Source organism: Ambystoma mexicanum, chromosome 4q (genome assembly GCF_040938575.1).
Source record: "Ambystoma mexicanum isolate Mex_15411 chromosome 4q, UKY_AmexF1_1, whole genome shotgun sequence".
NCBI lineage: Eukaryota > Metazoa > Chordata > Amphibia > Caudata > Ambystomatidae > Ambystoma > Ambystoma mexicanum.
Genome location: NC_090928.1, coordinates 797,527,168 through 797,549,829, shown reverse-complemented (window position 1 = coordinate 797,549,829; position 22,662 = coordinate 797,527,168). Strand labels below are relative to the sequence as shown.

At 46.5% G+C, this 22,662-nt stretch overlaps 1 long non-coding RNA gene across 2 annotated transcripts; it reads left to right on the top strand.

Annotated features, from left to right (window-relative positions):
- Positions 1 to 7,406: 7,406 nt before the first annotated feature.
- Positions 7,407 to 22,301, top strand: LOC138467114 (uncharacterized). 2 transcript variants are annotated; one of them, XR_011268043.1, is made up of 4 exons: positions 7,407 to 7,505; positions 7,621 to 7,710; positions 7,835 to 7,958; positions 22,100 to 22,301. It is a non-coding gene; the product is annotated as an uncharacterized lncRNA (long non-coding RNA). The 2 variants fall into 2 exon arrangements; XR_011268044.1 differs by lacking the exon at positions 22,100 to 22,301 and adding an exon at positions 8,128 to 9,243.
- The last annotated feature ends 361 nt before the right edge of the window (positions 22,302 to 22,662 follow it).

The window sequence follows — 22,662 nt, the reverse complement described above, 5'->3', positions numbered from 1 at the left end:
AAATGGGGGTGCCTGACATGCTGCAAGGGCCGTCTCCCTCTGCATCGGGACTCCAGTTTGGTACATATAGGGCCCGAACTAATAGAGGCGTGGTCCAAACTGTAGAAGCATAGACTTTGACCGACACAAAGAAACGTGATGAGTTCCTCAGTAGTACCCTTGTCTCACATTTAGTGACGATTTAAACAAGGACAAGGAAGGAACAAGTTTGTGCCCCCACTAATGTAAGGAGGGCCTTTTTCAAATCTTTACAATGAGAAAGGGGACATCCTTTTTCTTTGTTGGCATATGCATCGGGACTCAAGGCATTCATCAGAGGGAAGGTGCTGGGCCGCTGGAGTGGCGCTTCCAAGTGCGGCATCGCCCTGACGACCCCAACACGACCCCCATCCTGGCAGAGTCAGGCCTCACTAATCTACCTTCCTGGGCGCCCAAACACAGAAGCCACTCTCCCAAGCTCTGCATCATCCTCTCTCTCTAAGGAAACGTCCAGAGCCCTGGCGTTGTTCCTCAGCTCAACGCATTGCCGACACCTGGTTGCAGATGCACACGGCCACCCCTTAAGGTAACAAGGGGCTTACGGGTGCAGGCCCTTGATTGCAGAGACGGGGAGCGGGGCAGCTAGAAGCAACGGGGGCCAAGCCCCACACACTCACGGCATAAAACAGCGACCATCTCGGACACAGCTGGGGGAAAAGGAGGGAAGAGGACTGCTGACTCCACTCTGGAGTGGGCCATTGGGTTTGCTGAGCAGGAGCTAATGCCCTCCCCCCAATATTGCAACGTGAGTAAGCCCAATCCCCATCAAGAGGAAGTAGGAGCTGAAGCGCTCAATTCGCTACTAGGTGTTGGCTCCTGGTTCGCCGGCACAGGGGCCCATTGAGTGGGAAAGGTGCACAGAGTAAGACAGCCAATGCAATTTCACTCACCTGAATCTTCTGGTCCGTGAATCCTGCGGTGAGTGTAACAGTCGGTGTACCCTGTTAGACGTCCCCAAACTGACAATGACAACATTTCCAAGCATTCCAAAACTCAGAAAAGTGGGGACATGTCCACCGATGCTACTCTCAATGGAGAAAGGGGAAATGTCAAGAGCCTGGCAAATCCCCATTGCAAGCGCCTCGCAGTGCCGCAGGGCAACTAGCCACCAAAGATGACATCCTGACATCAAGGCAGAATTCCGCAGCTGCATGACCAAACTGACATCCAAAATTAAATATACGGATCAAAGAGTCACCGAGCTGGAGCAGAGACTAGGGGACCTGGAGGACCAATCCCGGGAGCAGACGGCCTCATTTCTGGAAGTCCACCAAAAGCTCTGCACCCTGACGAACCAAAATGAGATCTTGGAGTTCAAACAGGAGGACCTCGAAAACAGGGTGTGGAGGAATAACCTTCGGATTAGAGGAATCCCATCTTCAGTCCAGGACCGCAAACTATCAGAATATGTGGGGGAGCTGTTCCAATCTCTTCTTCCGCACCTGAAGAAACCACAGCTACAGCTTGATCGCACTCACAGACTCTGCCCCCTTAGAGGTCTTAATACTAAAAAAAAAAACACGTCATCACAAGGGTTCACTTATACACTATGAAATAGGAAATCCTCTCAGTGGGTCGATCGCAAGACACATTGACCTTCAAGGGTGCCCCCTTGCAGATCTTTCAAGACCTAGTGACAGCTACGATACAGAAACGAAGATCTCTCCATCCCCTGACACTCTTCCTCTGTGATCGTAAGATTAGGTATCGCTGGCTATTCCCTATGGTGGTGCAGTTTTCATATAAAGGTGACGCCCGCTCGATTGCTTGCCTGGAAGATGCAGAAGGGATGCTCAAACCTCCTCCATCAGAGGAGGGAGGGGAGGGTTCCCCTGAGATGAAACTCCCCTGGAGGGGGAGGACCCACTGATGAAGACCAAACAGCCCACATGGTTCGATGTCAGGGGAGGTCGTCACCCCAACAAGTAGTCCGTTCTACACTGAAAGGGAGAACCCACAGGGACCACGGAAAATTGCAGGTTTGCAGGTAATAGAGCCAGAATTAACTAAAGTAAGATGGCAAGATGGGCCGCATGTGGCCTCACCCCATTCCCAAGGCGGAAAATGTCTAGGTTCCCCTGGGATGTTACTGGAACAGTTCATAAAAGGTGGTCCGTTTGACAAGCACAAGGTTGGGACTCAGTCCACACAGTTGGAGGATGAGGTTGGTTATAAAGTTAAATATCGATTGGAGCTCAAGCAAGTCTACTGACAAGCCGGGAATGGCAACTACGGCTGAGTCAACCTACTCTGGTGCCCCCCCTGCTAAAGAGCACTACTGATGTGACATCCCCACACCTACCGCTAAAATTTATGTCACTGAACGTCAGGGGCCTCAAATCCCTGATGAAGTGGAAATCTATCATGAAGTGCCTGAAGGACTTGGAGGTCTCAGTGGTATTCATCCAGGAACCCCATTTGCTTGCGGGAGACTTTTCCTGACTACATAGCCGGGACTATCAGAAACAATTATTTACTTCTGGTGACACCGACAAAGGAGGCTCGGCTATCCTGCTTGCAAAGGGTATTCCCTTCGAAGAGTTGGACATGTTTAAAGACCCAGAAGGCCGGTTCGTGGGAATAAAGGGTCTACTCCACGGCCAACTATACTCCCTGATATCAGTGTATGTGCCAAATACAGGCCAGGAGGCCTTCTTTGAAGACTTGAGCACTTCCCTTCTCCCTTTCCTGGAAGGTGTGACTGTAGTGGGAGGTGACTTCAATGGGGTCCCTGACCCGGAAAAGGGCAGATCATCCACTCCGTCCCCTAGGGACTTCAGGTTGGCCCTGAGTATTCTGCGCCTCTTCAGAGAACTGGGATTGGTTGACACCTGGAGGGTCTTGCTCCCGGAGAAGAGAGATTTTACATTTTTGTCCCAAGTCCACCGCTCCTCGTCCCAAATTGACTTAATCTTGGCTCCTCCTCAACTGCTGTCCTACACGAATGAAGTAGTTATCGCCCCGAAGGTTCTCTCAGACCATGGCCCGGTATGCCTGCAAATCAGGACATGGAATCCAGCCCCAGAGCCAAGACCACAGTGGCGTCTGTATGACCCAATTCTGAATGACTTGGCATTACGTGACAAAGTAGCCAAAGCTATCAACACTACTTCCTGGAGAACCCTACGGAGCTGACTTCTCCAGCAGTCAGCTGGGATGCCATGATAGAGGTATACTAATGGCTCACACAGCGGCCTACCACAGATGTAAGAAACACACGAGGGAGCATATGGAGCAGAAGATTGCTGAGATTGAAAAGAAATACAAGCAGGGTTGGTCCCCCAGGGTACATACCGCCCTCTGGATAACCCAGTACAAGCTGGAGGCCCTCTACACGGAGGAGACGGCTCGCTCCCCAGCGGTGGTGAAACAGGGCTATTATGTCAAAGGCAATAAGGCCAATCATTTTCTGGCCAGTAAGCTAACCCATGTGAAAAAACTGAACTTTATTGTGAGTCTCAAAGACCAGCAGAGAATCATCCACTATGGGGAGCAGGATAAACTGTGTCTGGCACAAGAACACTCCTTAGAGACCATGTCGACCAAGGGCAGATCACCCACTACACAGAAGGAATACATCGCATCAGCAGCCCTACCACACCTGGCGAAAGAGGACAGAGATGCACTAGAAGCTCCTATCGAACAGGAGGAAGTAGAGAGAGTTATTAAATCTCTCACACCACGTGCCCCAGGCCTAGACGGCTTCTCCCCAAACTTCTATAAAATTTTTGGTGCCCAACTAGCACCCCCTGATGGCCCCTTTCAACACGTTCGGTGAAGTGGGTGCAGTGACTCCCTCCATGCAGACATCAACCACGATTTGGATCCGCAAGCCAGGTAAAAACCCTAAAGAATGCTCCGCTTATAGGCCAATATCATTACTGAACATTGACGCCAATATGTACTGAAAGGTCTTAGCGAACCGCCTAGCTCTACTACTCCCTTCATTGATTAATGATGACCAAACGGGATTCAATATGGGGAGAAAAACGGAGGACAACATTATAAGAGAAGTAAACCTCACTGAACTCACCAAAAGGGGAAACGGGAAAATGGCTCTCCTGGCGTTAGATGCCACCATGGCATTCGACAAGATCAATTGGTCCTTCCTTCGCCTGACATTAGAAGAATTTGACTTTGGCCCCCACTTAGGAGCATGGTTATGGCTAACTACCACTCCCCAAACACCCTACTGCATATTAATTGCATGCGCTCCCCCCCCCGATCCCACTAACTTGTGGTATGCACCAGGGCTGCCCTCTATCCCCCCTCTTGTTTGCCCTGGTCATGGAACCGTTAGCCCAACACATTCAGAATAACAACCTAATTGAGGGGGTTCAGTCTCAGGGCTCCTCACAAAAAGTCTCCCTTTGTGTGATGACGTGCTTCTCACCATCTCTGATGTCCAGCCTTCTCTTACAGCGGCCCTACATTAACTCAAGGCCTTTGGAAGTGTTGCTGGATTCGAAATAAACTATGGGAAGTCAGTGGCCCTGCAGGTGGGTCTGACCCCGCTGGACATCACAGCCCTTCAACCCATATGCCCGATCCATTGGGATTCCTCCTCGATCGAATACCTGGGAGTCCGGCTCACAACCTCGCCATCGGAGCTCTATGAGGCCAACTTCCCCCCACTTTTAAGCAGTTCGAAAAAGACCTGGAGGGATGGACAAAACAAGAGATATACCTAATGGGCCCCATTACTGCTGTGAAAATGAACCTAATCCCCGGCTATTGTACAGCTGCACTTCCCTCCCAGTGACTATCCCTAAATCAGCGATGGACCAGCTGCAACAGAAAGTCCTGGGCTTCATTTGGCAGGGGGAAAAAGCAAGAATACCCAAGAGTGTCATGATGGGAGGTTCTCGTCTGGGGGGCCTGGGAGTCCCAAACCTGCGTAAATACCCTGAGGCCACCCATCTCACACACCTACAGACATGGAACTCTGAGACACCACCTCCAAAATGGATGGAAATCGAGCAGGCTCACGCTTGCCTTGACTCTGCTTCCTCCCATTTATCCTGCAGATGCTATGCAAACAATGGCCACTTCTCCTGACCTCCACTAAGGTCACTCTGAAATACTGGGACAAAGCTCTGAAAGAGAAGAAAATACTGAGAGGCCTCGGCCCGCTCTCCCCGATCTTTGGCAACCCATCCTTCCTCCCAAGGGTACCCCCAGGAGGTTTTGATAATTGGAAACGGGGGGGCCGCAAACCCTCACCCAACTATATGTGGGGGACTTGCCCCACACGTTTGAGGAATGCAAGTCAGAATTCGGCCTATCTGAGACAGACAGATTCTCATACCTCCAGCTGAGGCATTGGATCACACAACCCGAAACCAAAACGCAGCGCCACCCGTGCCTTAAGCCCACTTGAGCGGACAATGTGGGATGGATCGAACAAAGCAGGCATCTCGAAACTATATAAAATATTGTGGGTAGATCTGCTAACCCCCCGCAGACCAGACTTTATGCCTGAATGGGAATCAAACCTAGGCCGCCAGTTCGAAGACTCAGAATGGCTGGACATTTGGGCCAGAGCCCACTTGTCATCCAGATGTGTAACAAACAATGAATGCGCTCTCAAGCTGATATTTAGGTGGTACTATCCCCCGACGCAGATTCACCACTTTCAGACATCTATTCCCCCCACCTGTTGTCGCAATTGTGGGGAACATGGGTCTTGCTTTCTCATGTGGTGGAGCTGCTCCCGAGCCCAATCGTTCTAGAAGTTCATCATGCGGGCGATAGCGGTCATAACGGGAGTGAACTCCCACTCTGCCCCAGCACCTTGTTATTGGGGGCCACAGTGGAGGGAGTATATCCGAAGACGGGAGTACATGCCAAATTAATAACACAGCTGTTATTGGAGGCACGCATTACCATTGCTGAAAGCTGGAAGACCCCGGAGGGACCAAACACAATCTTGTGGTGGGATGTGATGGTATCAGAGAGAGTGACAGCGGCAAAGGAGGGGGACCTTCCCCGATTCCAGACAGTCTGGTTGCCGCTAATAGAATACCATGACGAATATCCAGCTCCAACATTTAAACCTCGCCTAGCAAGTCTGTACTTCGGTCAGGAGTGAGGGGAGGGGGAAGCAGGGAGGCACTAAAGACTCCTAGGGAGTTTGCAAAGAAGTGTTTCACAAGCACAGAGCTTGCCTTACCCCATTTAAAAAAAGGTGGTTTCCTGGAGATTTTATTTTCCGACACCTGTTTAAACCAAGGCTTTATATCAGAAGCATGTCCAAGTTAATAATGTGATCTCATACACAAGCAGAACTTTATCACCCATTTTGATATAATTCAATTAATGCAAGAAACCACTGCTTGAAATGGTATGGGTATTGAAAAACTACAGTCCACTGATCCATTGGGAACATATAATAGTTGAGACCTCTGACCAGCCTCTACATTATTTGCAGAGTGATCGAATATTAATACAGGATCCTGTAGAAATCACATATGGTCGTTTCGATGGCACAAGGATTAGCTCATCTACATCATCGTATCCAAGATAACTGCTTGAAGGATGAAGAACTTAAAACAACCAATAACATTGATGCATATATAGTTTCTCCTCACAAGGTGCATGACAAAAACAGGAAATGCCCATAGTTTATGTGGCTGGATATTCCTACCATATTAAAGAAAATATGACAGGAAATGAGTAGCTTGCATCGGGAATGCTTGGGTGAATGACATCCCTGAACCCTCAGTCAGTTATAAAATCAGTCCTCGGAGTAGTCAGATGGCATAACTGAGGGCCATATATGAAGCTAGTAATTTATCATTTTTTCCACTCCTGCCACTCTGCATCCTATTCTATTTCTTGCTAGTAACTCTGCTTCTACCATGTACACAACGTGCTAGCCAGTTCAGGGATTCTCTCTCCCCTGTTCCCACACATGTTGGCACTAACTTGCACACTAGCCTAGGGCTCTATAGTCCAGGCTGTTGTGCCCAAGCCATTGGTGCAGCCCACCTCTTTCTGAGGCTGTCCAATATGGCTGGCAAACAGATCTGACACGTTGTCAGCATAGTTGATATATTGGGCATGACACATCCTTATATATATGCATGTGCTTCGGTTAAGGAGACAGTGCCCATCTCCCTGGTTAGGATCGCCTTATCTGTTTCCACAGTTGCGATCCTCACGCCCACACAGAAACTAGGCGTTTGCTGTCATACCTGCTCCTGCTTGCTCCCCCGAATTCGCTCGGTACAGCACTTCTCGTGTGCCCCAGCGAATGCGCATGCGCACGGGACCACGAGCCGGTCCACACGAATGCGCATGCGCATGGGAATAGTCGCTGCTCGCTCCACACACATGCGCAATAGCACCACTTTTGATACAGCTCTGCCGGCAGCTGCTCACAGCATTCAGCAGTTCCTCTCCGGCAGAGCTGTACAACGCTGAGACATCACGGACCGAATTTCATGTGTCCTGTTTAGTCTGTGGTGAGTTCCTAGAGTACCTTCCCCTGGCCATTCTACCTAGGGCTTTCCGCCATTTTTTGCACTACTAGAGAATTAACACTCACTATTTATTTGTCTGTTTTCCACCTTATAACAGCATGCATCTACTTATGCGCTGCACTGTCCCACTGGGGTGACTTTGATGATTCAACCCAACCTCGGTGCCTACTTCATCTTGGACACCAAGGTACCCATATTGTACACCTTTCATGCCACCTTTCATGCCATTTGGGCAATTCCCCTTTTAACTGTTTGTTTCCTCACAGCATTTTCTTGTGTGCATTATTCTGTTTCACTACAACATTTTTTAGTGCCCCAATCTTTCTGTTGGGTGGTGAAGGAGCCGTAGCAGCCTTTTCTACAATGGGCTACGCACCCTCCAACCTCAATCTCTAAGCCAGAAAGGCAACCTCATCTGTTGCCACTCCTGTTAAGGTCAGTGCACAATTGGAACTGTGTTTTCTAGAGAATAATAACTCTTTTTATAACTTACCCTTTTAGTCTGTGTACCTAATGCTGTGTCACTCAAGTATTCAGTTACACTGAGCAGTACTACTATGTATATCACTTCCCCTCCACTCACGGTCCCCTCTGCTTTTTGCAGGGGACTCTGCGCCTTGGCTCCAGAAGGCTTGTTCACAACATATGCCGAAACGTCTGCGAACATCAGCATAACTTTTTTGCTGCTCACTGGTTCCACCCTATCCGGGGATTCTGATTTAATTTCTAGACGTCGACTTACTACAAGGTCACCCTTTAGCCTGGCTCTAATAGACCTTCTCAAGGTCTAGTCTTCTAGATGGAATGCATTGGGTCTCATTACAACCCAGGCATTAAGGGGTTAATGGCGCCGTAAAAGGTGTCGGCGTCGTTAAACCCTTAACGCCTGATTACGAGGTCCCTTTGCGGGTTGCACTTTAACGCCTGTTTTTAGCAGGCGTTAAAAAACCAACCCGCAAAGGGACCTAGGAGCTAATTACGGCACCGTAATTTACAGTGCCGTGATTAGCGCCTTCCCCATTCCCATTGAGCCCTATGGGCCAAAAATGGGAATGGGGAAGGGGCCATGGTGAATGGGGAATTACCGCCCCGCCAACCTTGGAATGGGGCGGTAATTCCGCCATTCACCATGGCGGACCCCGGCAGGGACGATGGTGCTAATAGCACCATGGTTTAGCGCCGGGGTCGTAATGAGGCCCATTGACTATATTCTAACTAAAGAAGACAGAAGACACCCCCCCCCAAAACAGCTTTATATAGAGTGTCCACTCTTAAGTACAAGGTGTAGAATTGTGTGCATCTTACAGACTCTATCATTTGCAACTCTTTTCTTTTTACACATATCTACAGGTTTCACATGGAATGACAAATCTGCATGAAGTAATGCGCTTAAGTCTGGAAATTTCCTTTCTCTCCCTCCCTCATATGTGAAAACAATTAACACTGTTGGTATTACATTGGTACTTGTACATTGGCATGAAGTAATGCTTGTGTTTGCTTGGGTTGGGTATTCACTTACTTAGGAAACTCAACCTTGCATGTATAAATAATTCATTTTGTTGGGATTATACTGTTACCTGTACCCTTTTGCTTATCATGAGACAACCTGGTTCTTGCTCTATGAATCCTCCTGGGTCTTTATGTACATTGCTCACAGTACTTTTTAACCTGTATGGATGTTTTCAAAAAAGAATGTGTCAACTATCAGTAAAAAAACTGAAATCTACTTCGAGTGCCTAACTGCATTTTTTTACACAGCTGTGGATAATATGACAGTAAATAGTATGCTGCCAGTTTGCCATTTATGTAACTAAATTTGCATTTGAACAAGTTTGCAAACGAATAGTATTTTCAGAGGCAGGACCCCTCCTTTCTCTTGTGTACAGCCTTCACTAGCCCATAGTCCTGTTCCTGTTCTGGGCTCTCCCTCCTGTGTCCTCCATATATGAAGCTGTCTTTAGTGCTGTAAACCACCAAATACAGGAACCAGTAATTATAACAGATTCAGACTATGGCCCTCATTACGACCCTGGCGGTAAGTGAAAAACGATACCGCTAAAGGATTACATGACCTGATAAAGTGCTATTAGCGGCACCGTAATTAATGGTGCCGCTAAAAGCGCCAAGGGCGCGGGCACGCGACCACCCATGCCGCAAATACCGGCATGGCGCAAAGTGGGGAACATTACGAGTCACGCAGGCATGCAATTAATGCCCTAGAGAAGGCCGTAAAGTACCTTACCGCCATGGTGCAAATACCGCCATCGCGGATCACCCGTAAAAGGCCATGTGCAGTGTTTCCATCTGCCACAGGTGCAATCAGCAGAGGTGCAGGCAATACAGACTGGGCAAGCACAAAAGGAGCACACTCCACCCCTTCCCACAATGATTCCAATACTACTAGCAATGCTGGGGCTGGAGGACCAGTGGAAGTGCTACAACAACAACAACAACAGGCAGCACAGAGGAGGCGCAGGAGGAGAAGGAGGGCAAGGCAGGGCCAGCATGCCCCACCAGCACAGCCAGTGGCACCACGCAGGCAGCCCACAATCCCACTCATCAGAACCAGTCCATTCAACCTAACCTCTGAGCAGATCCACACCCTGTACCGTCTGGACCGGGACACCATGACCACCATTGTGGACATGATACATGACAACATTGTCAGCCTGATTGAAACACGCACCGCCATACCACCCCTACTGAAGGTAATGTCTGTGCTCCACTTCCTGGCCACAGGCACCTACCAGCACACAGTGGGGCACTTGCATGGCATTTCACAACCATTATTCTCACGTACGCTGAACCAAATACTTGATGCCCTCCTCAAGCACACAGACGACCACATTTCCTTACCACAGTCTGCCCAGGAGATCTCAAACACCAAAGTAGGTTTCCATTCACTGGCCGGCATACCTGGTTGCAATGGCGCCATCGACTGCACCCATGTGGAATTGGTGGTGCCACATGCCATGGAGGTAGCGTACCGCAACCGGAAGCTATACCACTCAATCAACGTGCAAATGGTATGTGACTCCAACAGGATCATCACACATTGTTGTGCCCGATTCCCCGGATCAACCCATGATTCAATGGTCCTGCGGAACTCCATGATACCACGCTACATGGAGCGACATGCAGGGCAGAGATCCTGGCTTCTCGGTGAGTCGCATGTTACGCCCATGGAAATGTGATGTGGGTAAGTGATTGAGGTATAGATGCATACTTCACCTGGCTGAGATGGGGGGAGAGATGCATACTTCACCTGGTTGAGATGGGGGGGAGAGATGCATACTTCACCTGGCTGAGATGGGGGGAGAGATGCATACTTCACCTGGCTGAGATGGGGGGGGGTAGATGCATACTTCACCTGGCTGAGATGGGGGGGGAGATGCATACTTCACCTGGCTGCGAGTGCCAGAAGGAATGGAGCATTCTCATACCCCAAAGCAGCCCAGACTGGAGCCGACACCTGACCACATAATGCAAGATGTAAGCAGCCGTACCATGTAAATGAAGCAGTGTCACAACCATTCCACAGCCATCTGCATGTGCACTGTACCAAATCAGACCGCATCCCCCTCAACAAAATGCAGCTACAAGCAATGACTATAGCCAATGCACGGCACCAACCACCATCAACTGAAAGGAGTGTCCCCCATTACTGCGTACAAAGGAGTAACATGGGGGTCAAATACATCAATACACCACTACACTGACACAGAGGCCCAACTGAATTGCATGACACCATTTGTTGTGCGTAGTGAGATCATCATGAGGCTGACATCAACGGTGCCAGGATGAAAGCATACAAATTACTGAACATCTGCCAGATCACCGAAACAACCGCCGTGGACTGACACAGTGCATGAGCACTCACAAAGAACTGGACCCCCCCCTGCGTCCCCTATTTGATGGCATGCAAACCAGTCCATAAGGGGAATACACACATAGCAGTCACATCGTGTGTCTCCATTCATGCATGGAGATGGGGTTGAATCTAAGAAATAAATGCATGCCATGGTGTCACTTAATGAGGTCAAATATGATGTGATGACTTACACATACATTGTTGTTCACATGCAGGTGATGCAGGCTATCCCTTGAAGAGGTGGCTCCTTACCCCAGTCCGGAACCCACAAAACAGGCACGAGGAGGACTATAATCGTGCCCATACACGAACCCGTGTGGTGATTGAGCGGACATTTGGCCTCTTGAAGGCACAGTTTCGCTGCCTCAGCAGGTCTGGTGGGGCACTCCTGTACCGCCATGAGAAGGTGGCAAAGATTGTCATGGCATGTGTCATGCTACACAATATGTGCATCAGACGGAATGTGCCCCTGCCTCCTGACGCTGAACTGCAACCACCTGACGAAGAGGATGAGGAGGGTGGGGATGGGGCAGCACCTCAGGGAGGCAGCAATGCACAGGAGGGACGTGACATGCGTTAGACTCGGATCAACCAATGTTTCTAGCGCACATGGACGGGGGGTGTTACATGGAGATGGCACTCGGGGCACTGGGTGTGTCAGGGACATGGACACTTTAGACTGTTAACCAATAAAGCACAAGTACACAATAAGCAATGTCCACACATGTGAATTATGAGTAGCCAAAATGTGTATTGAAGAAGCAAAACTAAGTGAACAAGCCCTCCACCCCACACACCCTCTCCCCCTACCCCCTCAACTCCCACACACACCCTCTCCCCCCAGCCCCCTCACTCCCCCACACACCCTCTCCCCCCTCCCCCCTCAACTCCCCAACACATGGTGTGCAGTACTGTGCACCAGTGGACCTCATGGCACCAGTATGCAAGGCTGTGCCTACTGGCATCCCCCTCTTCCAGCACCAGGTGCCCCCCTGTCTGATCGGCGCAGGTTCCTGTCAGACCTGTGCACGGGGCTGGTCCTGGTGGAACTAGCAGCTGAAGATGTGCTTGGCTGCTCTGATAACTGTGTTGGACGCATGTCCCGCATTGCTGCCACCATCTCAGACAGTAAATGGCGCACTGCGGCCAGTTCTGCACATATGTCCTTTGAGGTTGACTCTATTGCTGACTTCAGGGATGCAGCACATTCCCAGATGTCGTCCCTTACACTACCATATTCTGTAATGTGCTGGGTCAAGAGGCCAGTGAGCTGATGCTGGTGCCTTACAATGTCCGGGATCCCCTCTTGGGTGTTTGGGGCTAGGGTGGATGTTTGAGGGGTTCCCGAAATACTGTGTTCCTTGGGAACAGTTGGGGTGGGGCTAGGAGTTGCTGGCCATGAGTTAGCTGGAGACAGCCTGTGCATGCTGGTGTCGGGCAGGCTGCATGGGGACAGGTGTGGGGAATGCAGGGGGCCAGTGGGGGGAGTTGCAACATGCAGCACATCCCCTTCCTTGTCATCAGAGATTGCTGCTGTGGCAGCAGTTTCGCCAACTGTGCTGCTTGCAGCCGATGCAGTCCCTTCTGCCGCCGACACTTTGGTGATGCTGGCTGTTGTGGGCGCCATAGTGGGGGACGTAGAGCACATTGGTGCTGTGGCCTGTGGTGTGCTTTTGGCCTTCCGATGTCGTGGCGGTTGGCCTATGCCCCTTGAAGTGGAGGGGCGGTGTTGTCCCTCCTCGGCCCTGGCCTTCTTCCCTTGTGTGGCACCGGTGTCCTCATCAGCGCTGTCAGATTGTGTGCCTGTGGGGGACCAAAGGAGGGAGAGGGTTAGTTATGGGTCTATGGGCATTGAGCATGCATTGGGGTGGCTGCCTTGATATGGATTGGTAGATGAGTTACATTGGGGGGAGTGACATACAGGCTGCCTCACTCTGGGGTGGGTGATGCAGGGAGGCATTTGGATTGCAACACAAATGGGGTGCATCATGCATGTGGACGAGGTGATGCTCTGCACTGCCTGTTGGCAGTATTGTGCTTATTTGTCTGGTGGACCCTGATATACATCATTGCACTGTCAATTCATGTGGACATCATTGTGGTGGTATTGGCATTGTTTGATTAGAGACATCTACCTGCATCGGCTGATGACGGGGCTCCTCTGTCCATGTCCCCGACTCCCTCTATTGACTCGGTGCCTATGGTGGAGGCACATATCTCCTCCCATGGTTGGAGTTTTATGGGCGACTCTGCATCTCCACTAGTCACCATCCCAAGGTTTCGGTTGACCGACAGTATACTTCACACACATAGACGTAGGTCGTCCCATCACTTGCGGCATTGTTTTGGTGTGCGGGGTGTGGTGGCGACAGCACTCACTCTCTGGGCGACCAATGCCCAAATCTGCTTTTTGCACAGCAGCGCTGGTCGGGACATGTCAGTTGCAAACACCACGTCTCCATGCTCCTGCAGTGTCTCTGCCAACATAGTGAGCTCCTCTCTGGAGAAGCACTCCTGGCGCAGCCGATCTCCAGTTTTTTTGACAGCTTTTGGCATCCTTAATTCAAACAGGTGGTGGTTGAGGTGTGTTGGAGTTCTGGAGGTCAGATGGCTCCTGGTTGTGGAGGATGACAATGGATTGTGTTTTTAAATATGGCCACCGTGCTCTTTCCCGTTCCTGTGCGATGATGCTACTTCTGGTTCTGCTTATTTACGGTCACCGCTAATAGCGGTTTCCGCTATTAGCGGGGACCGCCAATGCCGATGTCTAGGATGCAAACGATGGCTTAATGCAAACGAGAGATGATTTAGTGTTGTCAAAAAAACATGGCTCTATTTTGAAAAAAGATAAAGGGTCACACAAAAGTTGAAGGTCACTATAAAACAGGAAACAGTTTGGCTGGTCAACTAGCTCCAATAGGAGCAATCCAAGGGGAATACATTAATATGGAACATCTCTTTGGAGAAACACAAATAACAGAAAATTCCTGCCTAATACCTAGGTCCACACACCCTGGACTCAGTCATCTGCTCCCCACTGTCTCCTCCCCTGGATGCTTGTAGATCCCTTTCTACCAATTGCCCAGACGTGCCATGCACTGTTAGCTCCCACTCTTTTTCTCTGCTTCCCTCACTGTTATTCCCCCTACTATTGTAAAGCACTCCATTGCTTCCTGAAGCTAGGTCCACACTCAATATATACCCTAATAATATTAATAATAATAAAAGCTGAAAGAGAGCTTTCTACCCTTGAGTGGAGTAGATATGCTCCAGATCAAGACCTAAATACCATCCAAAAGGAAGACCCATTTATTGGAAAATTCTATTAATATCTAGAAGATCCAGAAAGCTTTCCTTAACTGAACAAGGTTGTCGGGGAAATGAAGATCTTTGAGTTTTAATGAAATTACTGAAAATGTACAAAATAGTTAGGAAAATGCACTATGGTTACCATCAGTGGGTAGTGCCTACCTCATTTTAAAGCAGAATGTTAAATCATGCCCATAATGCAGCAACTGCTGGTCATCAGGATTTCAAAAGATGATGGAGATCCCACGTGAGGTCACTTACTGGCCACACATGGGTCAAGACTTCAATATATATTTAAAAGGGTTTCTAGTGTGTACACAGTTCCAACCAAGATCTCTCACTCATCGGGCTCCTCTACAAATGAGGGGAATGACCATAAGTGATCCAATCTTCAAATTGACTTTATTGGTGCAGTGATTTGTTCTGCATGTGGCAAGAAATGTATGTTTAGTGTTGCATACCGCGTCACAAAATGAGTAAAGTGCCTCTGCACCCAAATTGCAAGTCGGAGACCACAGCTGTGCTATAGATAAACAATATCTTTTCTCATGGCAGCCTTCCCCCAAAGGATTTTGTCTGACTGGTGTAGTCCTTTCACCAGTGAGGTTTTGACTAAGATGTGGGAAATTTGTATATTGCCTACCACCCGTCATCCAGAAAGGGGCTTGGTGGAATGATACAAAAAGTCTATTATGAGGATTTTAAAGAGGTTTGTGGTGGATCCTGGAACCAGTTGGGACTTGTGACTACCACTAGTCTGCTACAAAGATGTCTCCTTTTGAACTTATGACTGGCAGAGACATGTACTTATCTCAACGTCTGTTGTACTAAACATAGCACCAGACATTGATCAACACCTCTACCACTCATGAATATGTGAAAAAATGTGTGGAAGCATCTCCAACATGCTTTCCCGTATGCGCGGTAGAACTAGGAGTAGGCATCATAATTCAGTATGATCTGAAGACCACCAAACAGAAATCTGATGTAGGTGATCGAGCTTACCCTTTCCAAAGGAACCATACTAAAGAGCACAAAATCATCCCATTTTGGCTTGGGCCCTTCGAGATCACTGATATGATCTCTCCTACAAAGTCAAAATGCAAAAAGGGTAAAAGATAGATGAACGCTGGGTCCCTTTGAACCAGCCGAAGACCCGTCATCCCCAAACCACCCTTCATCAGGTCGAGGAATCAGTTCCTCCTCCTAATGAGACGACTACTGAATTAAAAAGGAATCAGTATAAAATGGTATATACAGATGTTTAGATGAAAGGACAAATGCTTGTGTAATGTTAAATTAAAAAACGACAGGTTTAGCTCTATTTGTGGAATTTGATTTAGAGATTAGAGTAAAAAATAGGAAAAAATATGTGAATATGTATTATAAAATGTTAAGATGTTATACTAAACTAGCCTTTCTACCTCTCTCTCTAATTGAATAATATACAATTTCTTCCAGTCTTCAAAGACTGGGAAAGAGGATGGAGATGGGTCAACCCTTCACCCCAACAAAATAGAGATGAGGATCTCAGCATCCTCACCCCTGAAGACATGAGGTACCAAAAAGGAAACTACTGCATCTGTAAACAAACGTCTTTTGAGGCCCTGGCGGTAAAAAGGGAAAGGGTGTAAACTTCATACCCCAAAGAAAGAAAGGAGATGGGGATCCAATTATACTTACCTGAAGAAATGAAGACTGCATTGAAAACAGAGTTTATTGGTGAGCCAAGGCCAGTAAAGGTTCTGGACAAAGAAAGCACAGGGGGATGTTAATTTTTATTTGAGGGGCTGATGTGGACCTCATGTTGGAAGAATAATACATTTCAACTACCAAGAAGCTAAAACCCCTGGACAAATGTGTTTCCCCTTGAGATATTGATCCTGGAGGAGGTGGGAGGAGATCTGTCACCATAAACAGTGTGGGATTGGCATCATGGAAGGAGGCATAATCAAGCGATTCAAAGTATAACAAAAGCTTTAATTAACGAAAATGTCAGGATGGATTAAGGCCTAACTTGCTCTATTCTACATTGGGATTTCCCAACCTATAGAAACTAAGGTAAATCTGTGTCTATATGTTCAACTGAAAAGTCTGTCTGTGTCCAAAACCTATACTTGCCCTCAAAACTAATACAACACAATGTGTAGAGATGTCAACCATAAATTAAACAGACAAAACGAAAGAGGCAAAAGACTGGGAGCTGATGCACTTGTCAGGGCAAATGCCACTTTATGCGACAAAAACAAACTCAGTAATAACCCGGTGTGTAGCTGCTGTGGATGGTTGCGTATAGGAGGACCCTTTGCCCAAGGTGTCCAAGAAGTAATGAGATACACAAATGGATACAACAACTCTGCGCAATTAACAGAACAAAGCACATGTAAAAATTTGGATAGATTCAAACAATATGATATAACATAAAAAATGCAAGGGTAATCCAGAGGCATTTGGGGGAGGAGAAACAATTCCTGAGTATACATATGTCCATTCAAGGTGAACATCGAAAACAAAAAATGTATAAAATATACCACAGTGCAAACACATAATCATGTACAATTATAATAAAGTAATGTAAATGATACACAAATGACATTCCAGTTCCAAGTAAATAGCATGGAAGAAAAGTTAAGAAAACCCGAACTATATTATGAGAACCATTGCAATTAGACTCATGAGGACGGCTAGTTAGCACTCATATCTAAAAATGACAGTGCAATTGCATGGTACATGCATTGCCACTGTGCAACACCAAAACAAAACAACGCAACCAGTGCCTCGTATACACTCTTGTACATCTTGTGAGGACGCAAATATGAGCCAACATCTAGAACTTATCCTCTTAAAGCATGCACACGTTTCTTAACCACAGATTGCTGATGCACACTGTTGTACATGCATATGCAATGAGCTAAAAAGAGCCAAGACATGATACCACTAACTTGACTAGTAAAGTGGGATGTCCCTTGTGCTCATTCCAGTTTAAAGGAGCTCCAATAACTTGCTTTTGTGTTGTGCATACCTGGGAGTATTCGTATTGAACCCACAAAAGAGTATGGGCTAAAGAATGCAAAGGGAGGAATAGAAACAAGATAAGATTGGTTTTGACAAGTCTTTCGTCAACTTAAATTAGCCATAATGTCCTGACGTGCATTACTATTTTTTATTTTTCTATTATACTAAACGAATCAACCATGAATTGAGTTTGCTTACCACTTCACGTCTCATTAACTTCGCTGATGCGCAAGGAAAGTCTGGAAAACCAATAGCAATATGGATATCTAAATTAACAATAAAACTATAGTGACGGCACGGCTGAAATTATACAACATGCTATTAATGATTCATAAAAAGCAAGAAGGTTACCTGAGTGCGACCAATAAATGAGCCTGCAAGTGCGGCATGCCAATCTGTATGGTCAGCATATACAGAATTACGACGAGGTTGAAAAACCTAAAAGAGAAAAATGTAACAAGAGGGACGACGTGTAAAACCTGTAAATTCATATTGCATCACATGAATGGACAGACACATATATCATGGTTTGTATATGCACACCTCTCAAATTACTGCTTTTCTGCTTCCACGTAAACAGCCCCGAAGAAGCTTCCCCCAGCACTGTGTCTTATGCTGCAAATGCTACAAAAACTTGCATGATACTAAAGACGGCGTAAAGAAGCCGCCATCTTGGGGGTATAAATGAAACTAATTACCTCATAAGGCACATAAAATAGATAAGTACATTGCCAAAACGGTAAAGATGCAAGATACTTTAATGCCTACTAGCCAAAGGCTAAATGGTAAACACAAAGCCAATATTAGTTGCAAAAGGTAGCATACCCACATAGTATAGCTCACTGCATATGCATGTACAACAATTTGCATCAGCAATCTGTGGTTAAGAAACGTGTGCATGCTTTAAGAGGATTAGTTCTAGATGTTGGCTCATATTTGCATCCTCACAAGATGTACAAAAGTGTATATGTGGCACCGGTTGCTATATTTGCTTTGGTGTTGCATGGTAGCGGCATATACCACGCACTTGCACTGGCATTTTTAGATATGAGTGCTAACTAGCCGTGCTTATGAGTCTAATTGCAATGGTTCTCATAACATGGTTCTTGTTTTCTTAACTTTTCTTCCATGCTATTTATTTGGAACTGGAATGTCAGTCGTGTATCCTTTATACTACTTTATTATTATTATACATGATTATGTGTTGCACTGTCATATATTTTATAATTTTTTTGTTTTCTATATTCACCTTGAATGGACATATGTATACTCAGGAATTGTTTTTCCTCCCCCAAATGCCTCTGGATTACCCTTGCATTTTTTATGTTATATCATATTGTTTGAATCTATCAAAATTTGTACATGTGCTTTGTTCTGTCAATCTTTGTGCGTAACACATTTTTGTAATTACCATAATTATGTTACTTTGTGAATACTAGCCTGGAAAAAGACCTGCTGGTCGAAACACATGTCGGATACATTCACCTTTGTATACTGATTATGAATTGACTTTGTAAGTGTGCAGAGTGGTTGTGTCCATTTGTGTATCTTTTAAATTAAACAGTGTTCCGAAAGGAAAGTTCTGAGCTGTTTCCAGCTCAGGCTTACTCTTCAACTTATTTTTCCCAAATGTCAATACATTCAGTATAATGTTCACTTTACCTTCTTTCAGACTTGAAGACAAAAATGTCCACACTTTTGAGAAAGGTCAAGATGCCCTTCCACATGTTCAAATACGATTTCCGGGCAACACCTAACAGGGTTTCCTTCCCCAAGATCAATATCAAAAGATGATTAAAAAAGAACTGTCTCTGAGCTTTGGCTTGGTATTTCAATAATTCTTTACAACTTAGGGTTCCGGTCCCCAAGTCTGGTATACACTGATGGTCACGCAAACCAGGAACTTCAAGGTCTCCTTCAGTAGTTCAATATTCAGCCAAACAAGTAGTTTCCCCCGATGCAGCTCAACAACTTTAATATACATGTGGTTTCCCAACTGTGACTCCAACTTTGCCCTCAGAGTATTCAACTTAATTTCCTAATTGCTTTCAGGTCATTGTTCGACATATAGCAGGTTTGTTCTTCCCTTTCTTTCGGTATCCAATATATGTAGGTTCTGATAGTTTCACTCAGTTCAATATTCAATAATTGCAGTTTAACTTATTTCATTCAGTTCAATATTCAATAAATGTAACTTTACTTCCTTCATTCAATTCAGTATTCCAAAAATGCTGCTTTGCTTGATTCATTCAATTTGTTAATCAACAAATACAACTTTGCTTCTTTCATTCAATTCTGTGTTCAAGAAAGGCAAATATTTTGTGTCATTCAATCGATTCAGTATTCAATAAATTGTAATTGTAAATGGTTATTTATATTGCGCTTAATACCCAGAGCTTTCTAAGCATGGACCCCGGGATCAAACCTGTGTTTCTCAGCAACATCTTGCTTCCAAGACGAGCCCATTGCCGCTGAGCTATCCTTCCAAGACAGTGGGCCTCATTCCGAGTATGGCGGTAAGGGATAGCGCCCACCGCTAACGAGAGCGGTGGCGGTAATCCCTTACCGCCATACTCCGAGTTCCCTTTGCGCCATGGAGGTTTTAACACCTGCTTTTAGCAGGTGTTAAAAACCATGGCGCTAAGGGACCTTGATGTTAATTACGCCACCGTAATTTACGGTGGCGTAATTAACGCCTTCCCCACTCCCATTATGCCCTATGGGGCAAAAATTGGAATGGGGAAGGGTAAATGGGGATTGGGGAATTACCGCCCCGCCACCCTTGGAATGGGGCGGTAATTCCGCCATCCACCAAGGCGCTGCCGGTCCGGGTACGGCGTCAACCAAGGCGTTAATAGCGCCATTGGTTAGCGCCGTACTCGGAATGAGGCCCAGTAACTTTACTGGTTTCATTTGTTTCGGTATTCAAAAAAGCCAACTTTGCGTGTTTCATTCAGTTTGATATTCAATAAAGGCAACGTTGACTGTTGCTGTGGACCGCTACTACATTCACAGCCCCTTGAAGTGCCCCAGTTGTTCCAGTGTCCCCAACACTTACCCAGACCTGGCAGCTCCGCTCCTGTTAAGGAGCATAGCACTTTCTGCCCCCATGCACAGATTCGCCTCTGCTTCTCAGCAGCGCTTGCTGCCTGCCTCCCCTTCTGTGGGATCTCTATCCTGTACAATCACACCAGCCGGACTCCCAGGGTTTTGGTTGGCTTCTTGACCTCTTGGTTTCTCTTGCTCCCTCACGGCTCCTGGTTCTGTGTCTTCCTCTTTCCCTGCTTCCTCTTTGTGCTTCAGCCTTCCACCTTTTATACACTCCATTAATGGGCTGCAGGTGTATGCCATTAACCAGTACTGACTGGCCCTGATTACATGGACATGCCTGACTTTAATGCATCTTCTTTGTCCCAGTACCGAAGTGGTGAGAGGAAATGGTATCCATTACTCTCGGTTGCTTCTTCCTCGTTGCAGTACGAGAGTGGGGAACGTGTGTATTATTCATAGTCCCCCAAGAGTGGAATAAAGGGGAACAACCTTATAATGACCCATAAAGGTCGGGGAAGGGTTAAGTTGGTCATCACGAGGATAAGTGGGATACCATGTCTAGGGCAAAGGTACCTAACTCCCAATCCCCAAGAACCCTCCACCCAGGTGATCCTCCCTTGCTTGTCCGCCCTCAGGGTCAGGATCCAATAGGGATGGCCTTTCCCTGGCCACCTGCACAGAGCATCCAACGGGAGTAGGAGTGAGAATAGCCTCAGGTTTCTCACAACAGTACCAAGAAGTATTCCCCTAAGGCAAACTGATGCTGAAAAACTGCAATGCTTCTTTTTAAGCATGGAATGGACAGCACCCAAAAAGAAATATGGAGAGTGCCTTAGTCGGGAGGCGCCAAAATTATGCATGGTTTTATTCTTAATGTTGCTCACCAGTTATTTACTTCCATGAGATACAATATACGACAAATGTTCCAGAGTTGCCACATGTGAACATTGTAAGGAAAGCTAAAAGAAATGGTGCCAGTTACAAAACTGGAAACCATTTTAATGTTGAGAATAATATTGGTCTATGTAGTAAGTTGTAATACAATCAATCGAAAATGTTGGAATGTGTTTAACATGAAGCACCACAGTGTTCACTATTCAATTTCATTAGCAGTGTTTAAATTGCACCATGCTTCTTAAATAGAACAATGTGAGCGCAAATGAATGAAGCCTTTGAAATGTTGTTTAATTGGAATGGTTTACATGTTTTAAACCAACCTTTCATGCACATAAAACAATTGAGGCATGCAAATGGCTTTGACAATGCGTGTTATTTTATCTTCTTGTTGAGCTCATCAAAAGCTAAAACTTCACTTTGGTCCTCACTGCAGATCGAAATGTGGGGGGCTTATGTTCCCTTGGCCTCTCAGAGTGGGAAGATGTATGGCCGGTTGTCAAGAGAACCCATTTGGCCAACCAGAAACAGAGGGATATCTGAACTGGGCTCCTCCCACAGGAGCCTAGTTTTGGGATACATATGTGAAAATAGATTCATTAAAATTCTCCAAAAATGAAATTTGTGGTGTCTGATGATAAGATGAGGCCTGTTCTCCTCAGATCTAGCTTCAAACAGACGTTATCACCATTAATGTGTGACTATTTACATTACTTAAAGAAAGGCAATGATGCAGACCAAGCACAGCTTAGTGGAAACTCAAAAAAAGAACCTGACCAATTGACTAATAGCTTTAGAGCAATGCCCCTGAAGAGTTATTGCATAACTTATCATGGAAAGCATGAGGTTGTTTATTCAAAGAATAATGAAACATTTAAAATCAAAACAGAAATGCATTGAAAACAGTTTTCACGCTAGTATCGGAAAGGTACCACATACAATCAAGCTGCAATCATGATATAATTCTTCATCTGAGCAGTCTAAATTCAAATGTATTAC